Source organism: Vicugna pacos, chromosome 25 (genome assembly GCF_048564905.1).
Source record: "Vicugna pacos chromosome 25, VicPac4, whole genome shotgun sequence".
NCBI lineage: Eukaryota > Metazoa > Chordata > Mammalia > Artiodactyla > Camelidae > Vicugna > Vicugna pacos.
The window spans coordinates 38,645,635-38,660,070 of NC_133011.1; the positions used below are offsets into that span (position 1 = coordinate 38,645,635).

At 62.7% G+C, this 14,436-nt stretch overlaps 1 protein-coding gene across 2 annotated transcripts in view; it reads left to right on the forward strand.

Moving 5' to 3' along the window:
* Positions 1-14,436, forward strand: part of ADGRB1 (adhesion G protein-coupled receptor B1) — a 64,789-nt gene that overhangs the window by 21,264 nt on the left and 29,089 nt on the right. Inside the window, exon 1 of one of the 2 annotated variants that reach the window (XM_072949833.1) lies at positions 14,237-14,399. The exons of the other annotated variant lie outside the window; for it this stretch is intronic. The gene's annotated coding sequence lies outside the window, so the exon portion shown is untranslated. Of the gene's footprint in view, positions 1-14,236; positions 14,400-14,436 lie in introns of those variants that run through there. 2 annotated transcript variants of the gene reach the window in all.

The following is a 14,436-nucleotide window of genomic DNA, read 5'->3' on the forward strand; positions in this document are numbered from 1 at the left end:
CGAAGGGACAGGTGGGGTGCTCACATAGTCACAGGGCAGAGTTTGTGCAAAGGCCCCAAAGTGGGGGCAGCATCTAGATGTGAGGAAGTCAGAACTTGAGGCGACAGGGTGAGGAAAGCCTGGCGAACTGGTCCCATTGGGCCAGATGGGCCTGGTGGGGCCTGGGCCTTCCCCGCAGAGGTTTGGTGGGTGTCCTTTGGTGCGGGTGTGGTCAGAGAGCTGTGTCACTGTCACCACCTGCCTCCCTCAGCCCTGGCTCCGCCAGTCCCCAGGCCAGCCTGCAGGCCTGGGGGTTCTTGTGGCAAGTCCCTCATGCTGGGGGCGGTGCAGTGACAGAGGTGTGTCAGGGAGATCGGGGGGGCCCCCGCAGTGGCTGACCCTAGAGGAGGAGGTGGTTTTCTGGCAGAGAACGGGAGGGAGCAGTTTAGGCAGATGCACACTTTGAGCAAAAGTGTGGAAGTTGGAAGGTACAGGAGGAACGCCAGGCCAGGACGAGTAGGCAGCCGGAGAGGAGGCTGGTTGGGTGCAGGGGCGCTGGGGGAGGTGCGCGGGGCGTGGGGCCAGTCTGTAGGGCTGTGTCGGGCACTGCGGGAGCTGTCGGGGAGAGAAATGACTATCACCCATCCATCCTCCGTCCACCTGTCCATCCCCCATGCGTCTACCCACCCACTCAGCCATCCATCCACCCACCTTCTATCCATCCAGCCACTTGGCTATCCACCCATCCACTCACTCATCCACCTACCCACCCATCCATCCTTCTATCCTTCCATCCACCCACCATCCGGGCATCAGTGATTAGTGACCACCCACAAGGCATTGCTCTAGGAGGACTGCCTTGTCCGTGGTCAGTAATCACTCAAGACCTCAGCCTCCTCCAATCCCCAGGGAGGAGGAACAGGAAAGTGGGTGCATATGGATCCCTGTAAAACTGGCAGGTCATGCCACAGGCCGGGAAGTGGAGCCAGCGGACTACACGGCAGGTGGGGTGAGGAGCCTTGCAGGGGAGGTCACGGCAGCCTCTCTGGGGTGGTGCTTGAGCAGAGGCCTGACAGCACTGTGCATGTGGGTGTCTGGGGACAAGCATCTTGGCAGAAGGAACAGGCAGTGCAAGGGTTCTGTGGTGGGAGCATCCAGGGCCATGTGGCAGACTCCACGGCCCTTTCCAACTCTGGGGCTGGGGCTGGGGCTGGGGAAGAGCTGGGCGGACCCCAGTGCCTTGGAAAACTGGCCCTCTGGCTTTGTTTGCTGTCAACTGCCTTTCTCTGGGCTTTGCAAATGACCCAAGCTCTTTGTACAAAGTGGAGTATCAAAAAAGGATGAAAAAATAAAAAACAAGAAAGAGGGCCCGTGTGCTCTCAGGACCCAGGATGGCCCCTGTGGCCACCATGGGAAGTTACGCTGCAGCTACAGGTCCATCTTATCTGGCCCCTGATGTAGACACAAGCCTCTCCCCACAGCCCAGAAGCCCTCCCAGGGGCTGTACGGAGGCTTCCCACAGCCTCCCGAGGATGCCCGTTCACCCAGCAGCCCAGCACCCTTGCTTGGACAGCTCTGCCCACATTTCTGATTGTTTCTTTGGCATTGAGTCCCCTGGACAGTTTCAAGATCTTAGTGGTAAATTGCTTTCCAGAAAGGTGGACCCATCCCCTTGGACCCCCCACAAGGCAGCAGGCTGTGAGCGGTCTGGTCAGCCGAGTGAGTGTCAAGTTCGCGGTCCCAGGGCTGTGTGACCTGGGGCAGAGTCCACCCTCTGGGAGCCTCAGCCTCCCATCCTTGGGACCAGAGTCGGCCTGCTTGTGGGTGGGGACAGAGTCGGGGGCAGGGAGTGGTCTGCAACCAGGTCCAGGGGGTGCTCACCACTGGCCATAGCCTCCGCCTCAAGAGTAGGCGGCCCACCCGCTGCCCACCCCTGGTCACCCCTGAATGGATGGGACTGTTAGGGTCCCTATGCCTGGGCCCAGGGCTCTGAGGAGAGCGGGAAGGTGCCCTAGAACACATTTTGCCTGCAAACTCCCTGTTCAGTCCTAGGAGCCCAGCTAACTGTGCCTGTTACCTCTGGGGAAACTGAGGCTCCGAAAGGACTGTGGTCCAGTTCAGGATGGGGACTGTAGTATCTGATCCAGAACTGGGCAGCCTGAGGAAGGGCCAGAGGCCGAAAGCCGGGGCCAGGGAAGGGGCAGTGGAAGGGGAGGGAGGGGCTGTCTCTGCCTGTCCCCCACCATTCCCCCCTCTGCTCCTCCCTGTGCTGGACAGAACCTCCATCCATGCCCAGGTGGGGCCACTTCTCTCATAAGTGGGCTCAGAGGAGCCAAGCATTTCCTGAAATGGGGACCAGGGACAAGGCCCCAGGTCTGCTTCCACCAGTGAGCCCAGAGATTGGGTCTGTGCTGTCGTGTGCCTATGTTTGTGTGTGTTTGGATGAGAAACGTTCTCACATGTCTGCAGAATTCTGTGTTTGGGGGGCCACTGGGGGCTGAGAGCCATCAGTGACGTGACCATCATCTGAGTAGTAGTTGATCTTTTGATCTGTGACTGTGATCCATGACTCTGTCCCTGGTCACTGATGGAGCCTGGATTCCAGACTCAGACTGAGCCCTGGTCCTGGTCACTGGTCAGACTCTTGAGCCCTGACCCTGGTCACACATTGAGCCCTGATGCCGTGTCTCATTGGAGTCACTTGTGCACATTTGTGTGTAATTATGCACATGGTATGTGCTTGGAGGGCCACCCCCTCTTCCAGCCACATGCAGCCGTCTGCCATGTGACATGCTCGTCTTGGAAAGTGTGAGTCAGAGGTTTCCGCCCACAGCACAGACCCTCCACCTGCCTCGCCCCCAGTTGTATGCACACATTTGCACACATGCGCTCAACGTGTACACTTGGGGTGACTGCTCCCATCAGGGCCCAGGGCCCCATCCCCCACCCCACAGCCCTGCACCAGCCTGGTCAGCGGCAGTGAGGGCCTTGGGAGCGGGGCTGTCGGGGAGGGAAGGGGGTCTTTGCAGAGTTCCTGGGTGTTTGGGTTGGGGGGTGGAGGACGGGCCCAGGAGGGATGGGCTGGTGCCGGGGTCGAGGAGGGCCAGGGGCACACCCAGGGAGTTCCGTCCTGTGGTTCTGATCAGACAGCTCCCTGGGTCTTTCGCTCATGGCAGCTGCACGTGCTTTGCAGTTTCCATTTTAAAAATAAATAAAACAGAGTTACCTGGAGCGCAAAAGTCAGAGCTGGCGAGACCCTTAGAAGTCGCCTGCTCTTGCCCTCACTTGAACACGGTGGAGGTGAGGCCCAGCGTAGGGACCTCAGTACAGGCCAGGCCTGGGCCAGACACCCTCCACGGTGCTCCTCCTGCTGTGCCAGCGTCTCAGGGGGTGTTCTGCCTGACGCCAACCCCACGTGGGCTCCAGGAAACGCAGAGTTTCATACCCACCATGTCTGTGCTCCTGAGTCCATGTGCACAGCAACTATTAAGGCTCTGAGAAGTCCTGCACAGGCTCCTGTTCAGTCGGGTTAGGGTTTCCCTAATTAGTGGGCACTTGGCACCCTGACTGAGCTGGGAGAGCAGACACTGGGACTGGCTGGTGGAGGGTGTGATGTTCCCGCACAGTCTGTTGGGTCCTTTTCAAAGCCTGACCTCACTCCAGGCACCTTTAGACATGCCTGGTTTACTCACAGGCCCTGGGTCACCCCGTGGGTCATGCCAGTCTGTGCTCTCTCCCTGCCCAGGGAAGACCCCAGCCCTGCGGGGTGCAGCTGTCCTGGGGGACGCTCAGAACCCAGGCCCAGCCCCCTCCCTGGGATCCTTGCCCAAGTGCGTGTCCTGGTCCCTTTAAGAGCCTTGCCCCACCCCATCCCTGGTTTCCTTGGAGAGGCCAGTGAGGGGGCAGGCCAAGGGGGGCAAGCGGAAGGGAGAACTTGGCAGGGTCCCCAGGTCGCTGTCAGTGCCCGGATCCCAGCCGGATTTCTCCCACGCCTGCTAGTTCCTGATGGGGACAGAGGAGGCAAGCTGAGCTGCGGATGAGGAGGGGGATGGGGTGGGAGATGGATTTAACACAGAAGGCCTCTTTGGTGGGCTGGGAAGAGTCTCAGGACCCACCCCACCGGTGAGCATGGTTGGGGAGGAAGGTGGTCTTTTCCCCTCCGTCTGGATGGGGGGCTGGGACTGGGGGAGGGGCACAGTGCTGCTCTCAGAGGGGAGACCACCTAGATTCCTAGATTCCACTTCCCCTGTGCCCCTCCCTTCTCTGAGTTCCCCCCACTTTGTCCTTGGGGAACAGCAGGGCTGGCAGAGGCCCACCGTGGACCTGCCCTCCCCTCAAGGGGCGTCTGAGCCCAGACCTGCCTGTCCCCTGCCAGGTTTGGGTGGGAGCTGGAGAGGACAGTGAGTTTATGCCTTAGGGACAGCCTCTGTGCTCTGAGCCTGGGGCAGTGAGCGTCCCCCCTGCCCTGGCTGGCAGCCCTGCTCTTCCAGCCACTGCCCTCCGACCCATGGGGCCCCTTGCCACTTTCCTCCTAGTGTCAGCTGGAATGCTTGGTGCCTTTGTCCCTGGCCCCCATGCCCTCTTCTTCTCCAGCCTCAAAAGCCACCTGCTCTTGGAGGCCTTTCGGCCCAGTTTCCTACATCCCTGCCCTGTCCGATTTGCAGGAAGTCTGTGTATCCTCAAGTTTGCCCCTCCCCCCCAGCAGAGTGTGAGCCCCGTGTTCCCCCGCCAGGTACACAGCAAGCCCTCAAGAGATGAACAGAAGCCATTATAATGCGCCCCATGTGAAGGGAGTCTCTCATCCTCCAGGGACTGGGGACTTACCCATTCATTCATTCATTCATTAACTCACTCATTCATTCCCGGAACACACCGTTCCTGCATCCAGTCTGCCCATTGTGGTCTGACCATGATGACACTGTCCTGCCTCCAAGGTGCCCTCACACACCGCCCACCCAGCAGGACATCCACCACGGTGCCTGGCCCTGGTGAGCCCACACCCCCGACTCTCAGACGCAGGGTGAGGGCCCTTCTCAGGAGGCTGGAGACCAGGGAGCCTGGACTGGAGTGCCTACTTAAGTCTGTACATCCAAGGGCTTGGGCTCTGTGGGGTCCTTGGGTGGCTAGTCAGGTTGGTCCCTTCCTCCAGCTCAGGAGTCCTTGGCCCTGACCACTGATTGCACTGGCCTCACAAGCCCTGGCCTCAGTTTCCTTGACTGTACAATGGGACTAAGAAGGTGCGGCCCAGCCCCCTGGCCCACACCCGGCCTCCACCAGGAGTCTCCCAGGCAGCTGCAGAGAATGGCTGGCCAGTGCTGGCCTGGAGCTGCCCCTCCCGCCTGTTCCCCCTCTTCCTCATTCTGCAGGGGAGGAGCACAGCCGGCTGCTGCTTGGCCAGTGGTGGCCCTAGTGACGTGTGTCGGCGGGGTGGGGCGGGGTCCTGTGTGGTAGGACCATCACAGACATGTGCGTGAGGGTCAGGGTGCACTGATGTGACTGGGGCAGGGGGGCATCTGGGTGTGGGGAGCTTTCCCCGGGTGGAGTCGGGATGCAGGGGTCTCCCTTGGGACTGCGTCTCCTCCTTGTGTTTCCCCACCTCTGCAGGTGCCCGTGTGTTGGTGGTGGGGATGTGCAGTTCTAAGAGCATAGGGGCCGGGGCCAACAGTCAAGGGAGGCAGCAAGTGTGGACAACCCTGAGCTCACGGAATCTGCTGGACGAGATAAGGGTGTGGGGCTCAGGGCAGCCGCATGGTGGGGGCAGGTTGAGTCAGGTGCTGAGTGGTCCGGGGAGTGAGGCACCAGCAGGGGCCTGGGGCTTAGCGGAGCACCTCGAGGCCTCCTTTTCTCCCTGCCTCCTGGCCTCTGCCATCACCAAGCCAGAATCTGTGCAGCACTGATTTGGGGGGCGGGGTGGGACAAGAAGGAGGAGCCTGGAGTTGCCCTCAGCGAGGAGGGGGCACCCACTGGGGAGGTCAGTGCTGTGCCCTGAGTTCACTGGGCAGTGCCTGGAAGAGGGGAGGGCTCAGCCAGTGCTCACTCCCCGCCACCGTGAGACCTGAGGGCTTCATGAAGGGCTGCCTGAGGGCGGGGGCAGCTGCCTTACTGGGTGGGTCGCTTGGTGCAGGGAGGGTGCATGTGAGGACAGAGCAGGGGCCTCTCTGAGAAGGGCCTGGCCTGGCTGGAAGCAGGTACTCCAGGGCACTCCCGGCAAAGATTTCATCTGTCCATCTGTCCTGCTGTTTGCAATGTGCCTGAGCTCTGTGTCTTTGTAGTAACACTCGCCCCTGTTGAGTGCTCACCCATGCCCAGCACTTGGGCCCTCCTCACCCTCCCAGGAGGAGGGGGCAGTGTGGGGGCTGCCCCCTGTCCAGACCCTACCTGTTGCCTCCCACGGGGCCCTGTCTCTGACGATAACAGGGATGCTGTTTGTAACCTACCAGCGGTGTTGGTGTTGATGGTGGTGCTGGCGGTGGCAGTGGCAGTGAGGTAGCGGTGATGGTTTGATGATGTGGACGGCACTGGCGGTGAGGGTGATGGTAATGATTGTGGTGGTGGTGGTGGTGATGGTGGTGACATGGGAATCGTGCTGACGGTGATGTTGATGGTGTGGGTGGTGCTGATGATGGTGTTGGTAGTGGGGACGGTGGGGACGAAGTGGAAGTGGTAGTGGTGCCAGTGGTGGCAATGGCGGTGCTGTGGCAGGTAGGGATGGTCTGATGATGCTGACGGTGTCGGAAGCAGTGAAGGTGGTATTAATGACTGCGTTGCTGGCGTTAGCAGCCGTGGTGCTAACTGATGTAGCTGATGGCGGTGACTTGGCGGTGGCGGCGGCGGCAGCGGTGTGGTTGTGTCACTCTTGATGCTGGTGGTGGTGCCGGGGTGCCATTGATAATGTAATGCTGGTACTGATGGTGGTGGTGGCGGCGATGGTGCCGGCAGTGGTAACGATTGTGTCGTTGATGGTTTTGATGGTGTTGGTGGTGGTGGTGGTGGTTTCTGTGAGAGTGGAAGTTGTGGTGACAGTGAAGGTGGTGTTGAGGGTGGGCTCAGCTCTTCGGGGGATATGAAGCCCCCCTCCGCATGGGAGCCAGCGCACACCCGGGGCAGTGCGTGAGGCCGAGTAGGTGAGGGGGCTGGGTGGGAGGGCAGAGGGGAGCGCTCACAGGGCCAGTCAGTCCAGGAAGGTGTCTTGGAGGAGACCGAGCTGCGCTGGCGGGGGCGGGGAGGTTTGGGATCTGCTGGAGCCCATGGGCGTGCCCAGCACCCAGCATGGAGCCTGACCAGGCCTGCCAGGGGCGCACTTGCTGAGTGAGTGACCTATCAGCCTGACCTCCAGCTGCACCGGTGGCTGGAGCGTGAAGGATGTGGGTGCCAAGGGGCTGGCACCTCAGCTGACACAAGGAGGTGACAGGCCAGCAGAGCTGGGCCACAGGTGCCCCAGGTGAAGGTCTGAGTGAGGGGCAAAGGGCTCAGGCGGGGGTGCAAGCCTCTGAGCTAGGCGGAGTCGGCATGTGTCCGGGGGTTGGCAGGACCCTGGCCCTCCTAGTCCAGACCACTTCCTTGCGGGGCTGGAGAGCTCAGGGGCCCACCTTCTCCGGGGGCCCTGTTCCGCCTGGCAGGCTGCCCTGGGCCTCTGTGGCCCTGCAGGTGGGCGGGGTGGGTCAGGCAAAGAGCCACCAGATCCTGAGGATGGTCAGATTTCCAGCCTTGGGGTAGGCCTGCGCTGGAAGCTCTGACTCAGAGCCTGGCCAATGCCAGGTGTGATCCAGGAGACTGGCATCCTGGGGGAGCGCGAGAAGCCCCGGAGGCCCTGGGCACAGACGCGCAGATGCTAAGTGAGCCTTGGACTTTGTCAGTGCCTGGAGAGCCCGCCCTCCACGGGCAGGGACACAGGCCTGAGGAGGCCTGGGTCTCCCCTGGCCGCTCACTCAGCAAGACCCAGGTCAGGCAGGTCTCCACCCCCCAGGGTCCCCTCGGGTCGCAAGCATTGCCCCCAGACCCTCAAGAGAGGACATGGCCCTGATCTGGGGAAGCCGACATGGGCCTGCCCGGGGAGGGGGGTTCCCACAGGCTAGTGGTCAGAGGGGAGCTGGGCACAGAGTGGGAGGTTCCGGAGGCTTCCAGGAGATGCTAGGGCCTCGGGAGATCCCTGAAGGACAAAGCTGAGTCAGCCAGGGGACGGGGGGATGTGGTCAGAGGGAACAGCCAAGATCAATGCCTGGAGGCAGAAGAGGGCGCCTGTGTTCTGAGTCCCCGAGCGGCTCCATCCCAGGTGGCCTGTGTGGGCAGGGCCGCCGGGGCGGGGGACCTGAAAGCCCTGATGAGCTCCAGATGCTGGGCGAGGTGGGGCCCAGGCAGGGAGCCCCAGCACAGCAGCCGGGCAGGACCTGTAGGAGGAGCCAGGTGGCAGTGCTCAGGAACTCACAGCTGATCCGGGTGTGTTCCCTGGAGGAGGCAGCCCAGCACAAGCCTTGGTCTGTGGGTCAGAAGTCAATAGGCAGAAGCGGGAGGTCAGCATTCTGGACCTGTGAAGCGTAATTCAGTGGGGCTTGGACCTGGGATGAGGGGTTTGGCTTTCGGAGCACAAAGGCCCAGTTGAGGAGTTTTGAGGGGCTCCTAGAAGCCCCTGCCTGCAGAGACACCTTGCCCACTCCCTGTTCCCTCACCGAGGCGAGCTGTGCCCACTCTGGCTTCTTTTTTCTGTGTGGGAGGACACCTATGAGTCATTCTCACTCCAGTGTGAATTAGCCCATCAAACCCCAGGGGACCCTGATGCACACAGTCCCATAATAGCACCTGCGTCGTGGGCCGGCAGGAGGCATCCTGAATGCCATGAAGGCCTAGGCTCAGTGGGCGGGCAGGCAGGTGGGTGCTCTCCCTGCACCCTCTGTGTTACTGTCCCCTGATGTCCCACAAGCATGCCGGGCCCTGTGCTGGGGTCTGGGGCCCTGTGGTCTCCCTGAACAGTGTGTGGGGTGAGGATCTGTGTCCGCTTCACGGGGGAGGCAGCTCGGCCCTGTGGGGCCAGCAGTGGCCTTGGCTGCCCAGTTCACCCTCCTGGGGCTGGGCTGGACCAGCAATACCCCAGCTCTGCCGGGAGCAGGACGGCAGGGGAGCCACCGGCTGAGACTCCTTCCAGGGCCTCCAACAGACCTGGGCCCCAGGGCAGGTCCCCTGGGGAGGTGTTCTAAGCTGGGTGGGGCCAGGCTACTCCCCTCTGGCAGCTGGTGACAGGAACCAGGCTGCCTTCTCTGAGCCGCCTCACCTGGGACACCATGACAAGGCTGTGGCCCCGCACAGGGGCTGAAGTCGGGCTGAGGCAGGTCTCCCCAGGCGGGGTTGCAGGGAGCTGGGGTTCCCGTTTTGAGTGTGGCTGGAAGGGTGGGCTCATAAGGAGGGTCAGGGAAGGTGGGCCAGTCCCTGGGGCCTGTGGGGTCCCTGAGGGCAGCGTGACCTTTGCTCTGAGCGAAGAGGGGGCAGTGGGAAGGTTTTCAGCAGAGCGTGTGTCCTGGCATGTTTCAGATGACAGCGCTGTGCTGGGGACGGGCAGGGGCAGGCAGGGCGGAGGCCGGCAGTGGGTCCCGCCACGGTGGTGGCCGCGGGATGGAAGCAGCGGTGAGAGTCGCGGTGCATTTTGACAGGACGGCTGGTTGCTGATGGGCGTGTGGGTATGAGAGGGAGGGAGGAGGGAGGGGTCCTGGAGGTTGCTGCCAGGTTGAAGGACCTGCCATGCTGCTCAGCCACAGGGCCTCGCTTGTCCATCCATAGCAAGTCTTGGCTGGGCACTGCACCCCTACGGGGCGCAAGCAGCGGGGTGAGCAAGCCAGGTCCCAGTCCCACCCTCCCAGGGGAAGGTGCCAGCAGGAGCATAAGGTCATCACACGTGGTGGGAGAACCGGGCAGAGATGGGAGGACCCGCAGGTGGTATGCAGCCAGCAGGTGTGCAGGCCACAGACAGCCACCAGAGATGGCAGCTCACTGTGGCAGTGACTGGCCTAACACCCTCTCAAGGACCACCTGGGGCGGGGTGACGTGGGAGCAGGAGGCCAGCTGTCCAGGGAGCGAGGTGGGTGGATGGGGGTGGCTTGGGGTGGAAAGAGGTTGCCGGCTGTATGCAGGAGTGACCAAGGGGTCCAAAGGCTGGGGAGCGGCAGAGGAATCTTGGGTCCCAGCTCGGGGTCAGGCCCTGGGAGCCAGTACGCAGTGGGTGCTGACTCAAGGCAGCAGAGGAGCTCAGAAGTGGAGCAAAAGGGACAGGTGGTTGTCCCTGCGGTTTGGCGACATGAGGGCTTTGGCAGGAGCGGGGTGGGAGAAGCCCATGGTGAGGAACCTGTGGCCTACAGAGAGGTGGGCAGTGGCTGGGCCTTCCTGGAGACCCTGGTCTGACGGGGGAGGCACAGCCTCTTCTCTGGGAGCTCTGATTTGAGGGGCCCAGGGCCCCCTGCAACCGCCCTTCAACTCAGGCAGGGAGGGGCTCCCGGCTCCTGGTGCTGGAAAGGGCTACTGCCCCAGCTCCTTCTGTCACCCTGGACTTGGGGAGTGGGGAGGAGCAGGTGTCACTGACCCAGATTCCTCAGACCTGAGCCCAGGAGTGGGGGCCTGGCTCCGTGACCCAGATCTTCCAAGTTTCTGAAGCTCAGACAAGAGGCCGCAAATGGTCTCCCACGGGTGGGAGCGGTCGCTGTGTGCGCCAGGAAGGCAGGACCTGCTTGTGTTGCAGAGATGGTAACAGGTGTCCCCTGCAGCAGGAAGGATTTCAGTCAGACATGGGGAAGAACCTCCAGATGTTGTGGGTATAAGAAGATGCGTCCTAGAGATCTTACTGAGAGAAGGAGGGCCGAGGGACCCCTGCCCTTTGCCAGGTCAGGGTGTGCCTGAGATACAAGTGAGGGGCGTCGGGTTAGAGACCACCGCCCACCCGTCCTGCTTGGGGCCAGTCCTTGGCTGATGCCCAGCGCAGCCCAGAAGGCTCCGTCAACAACCTGGGAAACCTCCATTGACCGGGCTCTGCCCTGGTGTGGGATGGGCCTTCAGCAGACCCCCCCCTCCTCCTGATCTGAGTCTTAGGCCATCCTGGAAGGTCCCTTTCAGGTCTGTGTTTCAGATCCAGTGGCTCAGATGTAGGCCTTGTCGGGGGCGCCAGGTGGTCAGACAGATAAAAACTGGCATCCTGGCCCTCCTGCTGTCTTGCTGTGTGGTGTTGGGCAATCTTACCACCTCTCTGAGCCTCAGTTTCTATATCTACACAGCTGAGTTGAGGATTATTTCCGAGATGAAATGATAAAATGCACAGGAAGCTGTTAATGTTGAGATGGGGGAGGGGCAGGAGACGCTTCCTGTCCATGTGCTGGAGACCAGGAGCCCCCACATGCTCCCCTGCTCCCGGCTGCCAGGGCCTGCCAGACACTGGATGGGAGGAGAGGCCGAGGCCAAGGAGCCTGCACTGCAGTCCTGCAGGGTCTGGGTGAGCCCAGCAGCTGCCTGCGTCCTAGGCTGCCAGCCTGAGCAGCTGGTTCAATGGACCAGGGGCAGAGGCCTCCTGGTGCCCTCCGTGGCCTTAAGCTGCAGTGGTAGACCCTGGCCGAATCCCTCAGCAGAGTGCTCCTCGCCCTCCCCTCCACTGGGAGGCTGATAAGCTAATTAGTGCCCATAGCAGGAGCCCTGCGGGGCCAGCCACCAGCCTGGGCTGGCCTTCTCCCAGGAGGTGGCCGGCAGCTGTCAGCCTGGCGCCCGGCAGACCCGCCAGCGCTGCCTGGGAACCTGCCAGGCTGCTGGCCCCAGCCAGCCCGGCTCCCCTCACCCCAGGCCTTGGGGTGCCTTCCCCTCCCAACCCTCCCAGCAGCTTTCAGCAGGGAGAAAATCTGGGTTCTGTGTGCCTCCCTCCACTCAGAGGAGGAAAGCTGAGACAGTGTCCAGGCCTGGACCGTGAGAAGTTGAGCTGGGATTTGAACCTAGGACCGGCCGGCCACAGACTCCTGCTCTTGGGAGCAGGCATGTGGCTGATGTTGTGGACAAGCTGGTCAGCTTGAGAGAGGTACTGTCTCCAGACTGGAGTGGCCTGTATGACTCCTGGGGGCGCACCGGGTGTTGGTGACTTCTGGCCTGCACTGCGTCGGCTGTCTTGGTGTCCGGTCGGTGGCTTGCATGTGCGCCCCCAGGCATGAGGACAGGGCACTCCAGGGATGGAGGACAGAGGGCAGCTGGGCTCTGGGCTCCGTGCCCCGTCCTGTGGGGTGCTGGAGATGAAGGGAGGTGTGAGTGTGATGTGCCCTGGGCAGCCCAGGGAGGCCTTGATGGACCTCTGCTGAGGGTGCAGGAGGACCAGGCTGGAACTGGGTGTCACTGGGCACTCTGGAACTCTCTAGAGCCCCGCACTCCCTTTCCTGTTCCTTCCATCACCCAGGTCGTGTTTCTGGTTCTGTGGTGAGTGGAGTCTTCTTTCCCAGACAAAGAAAGGGGAAAAGGGGCCTCTACCAGGGCCTTAGGTTTTGACTTTGGTTCTGCTCCATGCCAGGGACTTGGGGCCTGCAGGGTGGTGGGCCAGGAGGGGGTGGGCCATGCCGGCAGCCGAGCCCCTGGCCTCTATCCCAGGAGCTGTGGTCAAGGCTGTAGCCTCAGCCCTAGCCCAGCCTGGGCTCTGCCATGCTGTGGAGCCAGGCACACCTCAGCTCTTCCTGGGCCCCCAGGGGTTCAGGTGGGCTGAGGATGGAAGGCACAGGTAGAGGAGTGTCCAGGAGCCAAAGAGGCTGAAGCCCTTGGGCCCTCCTGTGGCATTCTTTACGGCGGGTCCCTAAGAAGGATGAGCTTCGGGCCCCCCAAGCCCTGGCCCCCATGGGCTCAGGGCACAACGCCCATGGGGTGGACATCCCCCTCCCCTCGCTGCACTTCAGAGGGGACCGGGGTAGGGGGGAGGGTCTTCTGGGGCCACAGAGCCCTGATGTGCCCCGTGGAGCCAGGGCCTGGTCTCAACGCTCTGCCTCAGTATTACCCTGGGCCTCAGTTTTCCTCCCCTGTAAAACGGGACAGTCCTTCCCCATGGAGGAGAATGAAGAGAGAAAAGCAGATTCGAAGGAACTAGCCGGCCCAGAGTGTGTCCCTTCTCCCCTGGGGCCTGAAGCTCAGAAAGGAGGCTGTGTAACATCTCAAATTCAACAGAAGCCGCTCTGGGCTCTGGAATGCCTGCATCGGAGACCCTAAGCATCCCTAAGGATGCTAACACGTTCGTGCAGGCACTGTAGGGGGGCTTAACAGGTGTCCCATGTCATCCTCTGGACTGTCCTCTCTCCCCACTTTAGACAGGAGGAGACGGAAGCTAGGGCCAGTAGCTGACTTCCCAGGTGACACAGCCAGGAAGTAGCCAAGGCTGGTCGTTTGCAAATCCAGGTGTTGAACAGGGGCCTCCCAGTGTGTGCAGGTCACAGCTCCTCTGGGAAGGCACAGGGTGGGAATGGCTCAGCCCCCAGTCCACCTTCGATGCAGAGGAGCTGGGGTGAAGGAGGAGAGCTGAGGGCTCTGAAAGGCACCTGGCAGCTCCCTGGTGCTGGGGCTGGGGCTGGGGCTGTGTGAAGCTGCAGCTCGAGGGATCTAAGGTGGGAGTGGGCAGACCCTTGCCTCTAAGACCTGGAATTCTCCCCTGAAAGCCTGGGGCAGGTGCTGGGTCTGAGTTACTTGGTGGGGGGCTTTTCTGGCTTGGGGTGCAGAAGGAGACCCCACCACCACCACCACCGCCATGGCTCCTGGATTGCAGTTTCAGTCTTAAAGTCTTCAGGAGGCCTGCAGGCCCCCGGCCCTGCGGCAGACACTCCATGGCCACCTTCTACCTGGTGCCCGGCTGGACCCTGCCGGACATGCGGGCTGGCACGAAGTTGGGAGGGACTTGGATCAACAGTGGCCGGTTTGCAGAATACTTCAGGCCGGTGCACTGAGGCCCTAGCAAGTGCTTGTTTAAAGAGAACCAGAGCAAGCCCAGGCCGACAGACAGCGGAATGGACCTGGGTCAGACCGCAGGGGGCGCCTCTGGCTGCTTCCCCACCCCGCGGGAAGGCGGCTGCGGCCCCAGGCCCCCGGGGAGGGGGCTGTGGGGGCGGGGCGGCCCCAAGGTCACCAGCGCGGCGCGGGGGCTGGAGAGGCGGAGGCGCGGGGGCGCCCCTCACCCCGCCCCCGGCCCCGCAAGCGCACCGCAGGCTGCCGCGCCCACCGCCTGGCACCCCGCTCCACGTGCGCCCACGCGCCCCTCCCGGCCGGGCGCTGGGGCGGGGCGCTCTCCGGGCGCGGGGCCAGGGCTCGGCGCCCCGCCGGCCCCGCCGGCCCGCGCTCCCGCGAGTCGCTCTCCCGTGGCTCGGCGGCGGCGGCGGCGGCGGCGGCGGCCATGGGGCGCCGGGCTCCGGGGGCCGGCGGGGCGCGCGCGGCGGCGGGCGCAGGTGCGGGCGCGGGCCGGGGCCGCGGGGCCGGGGCGCG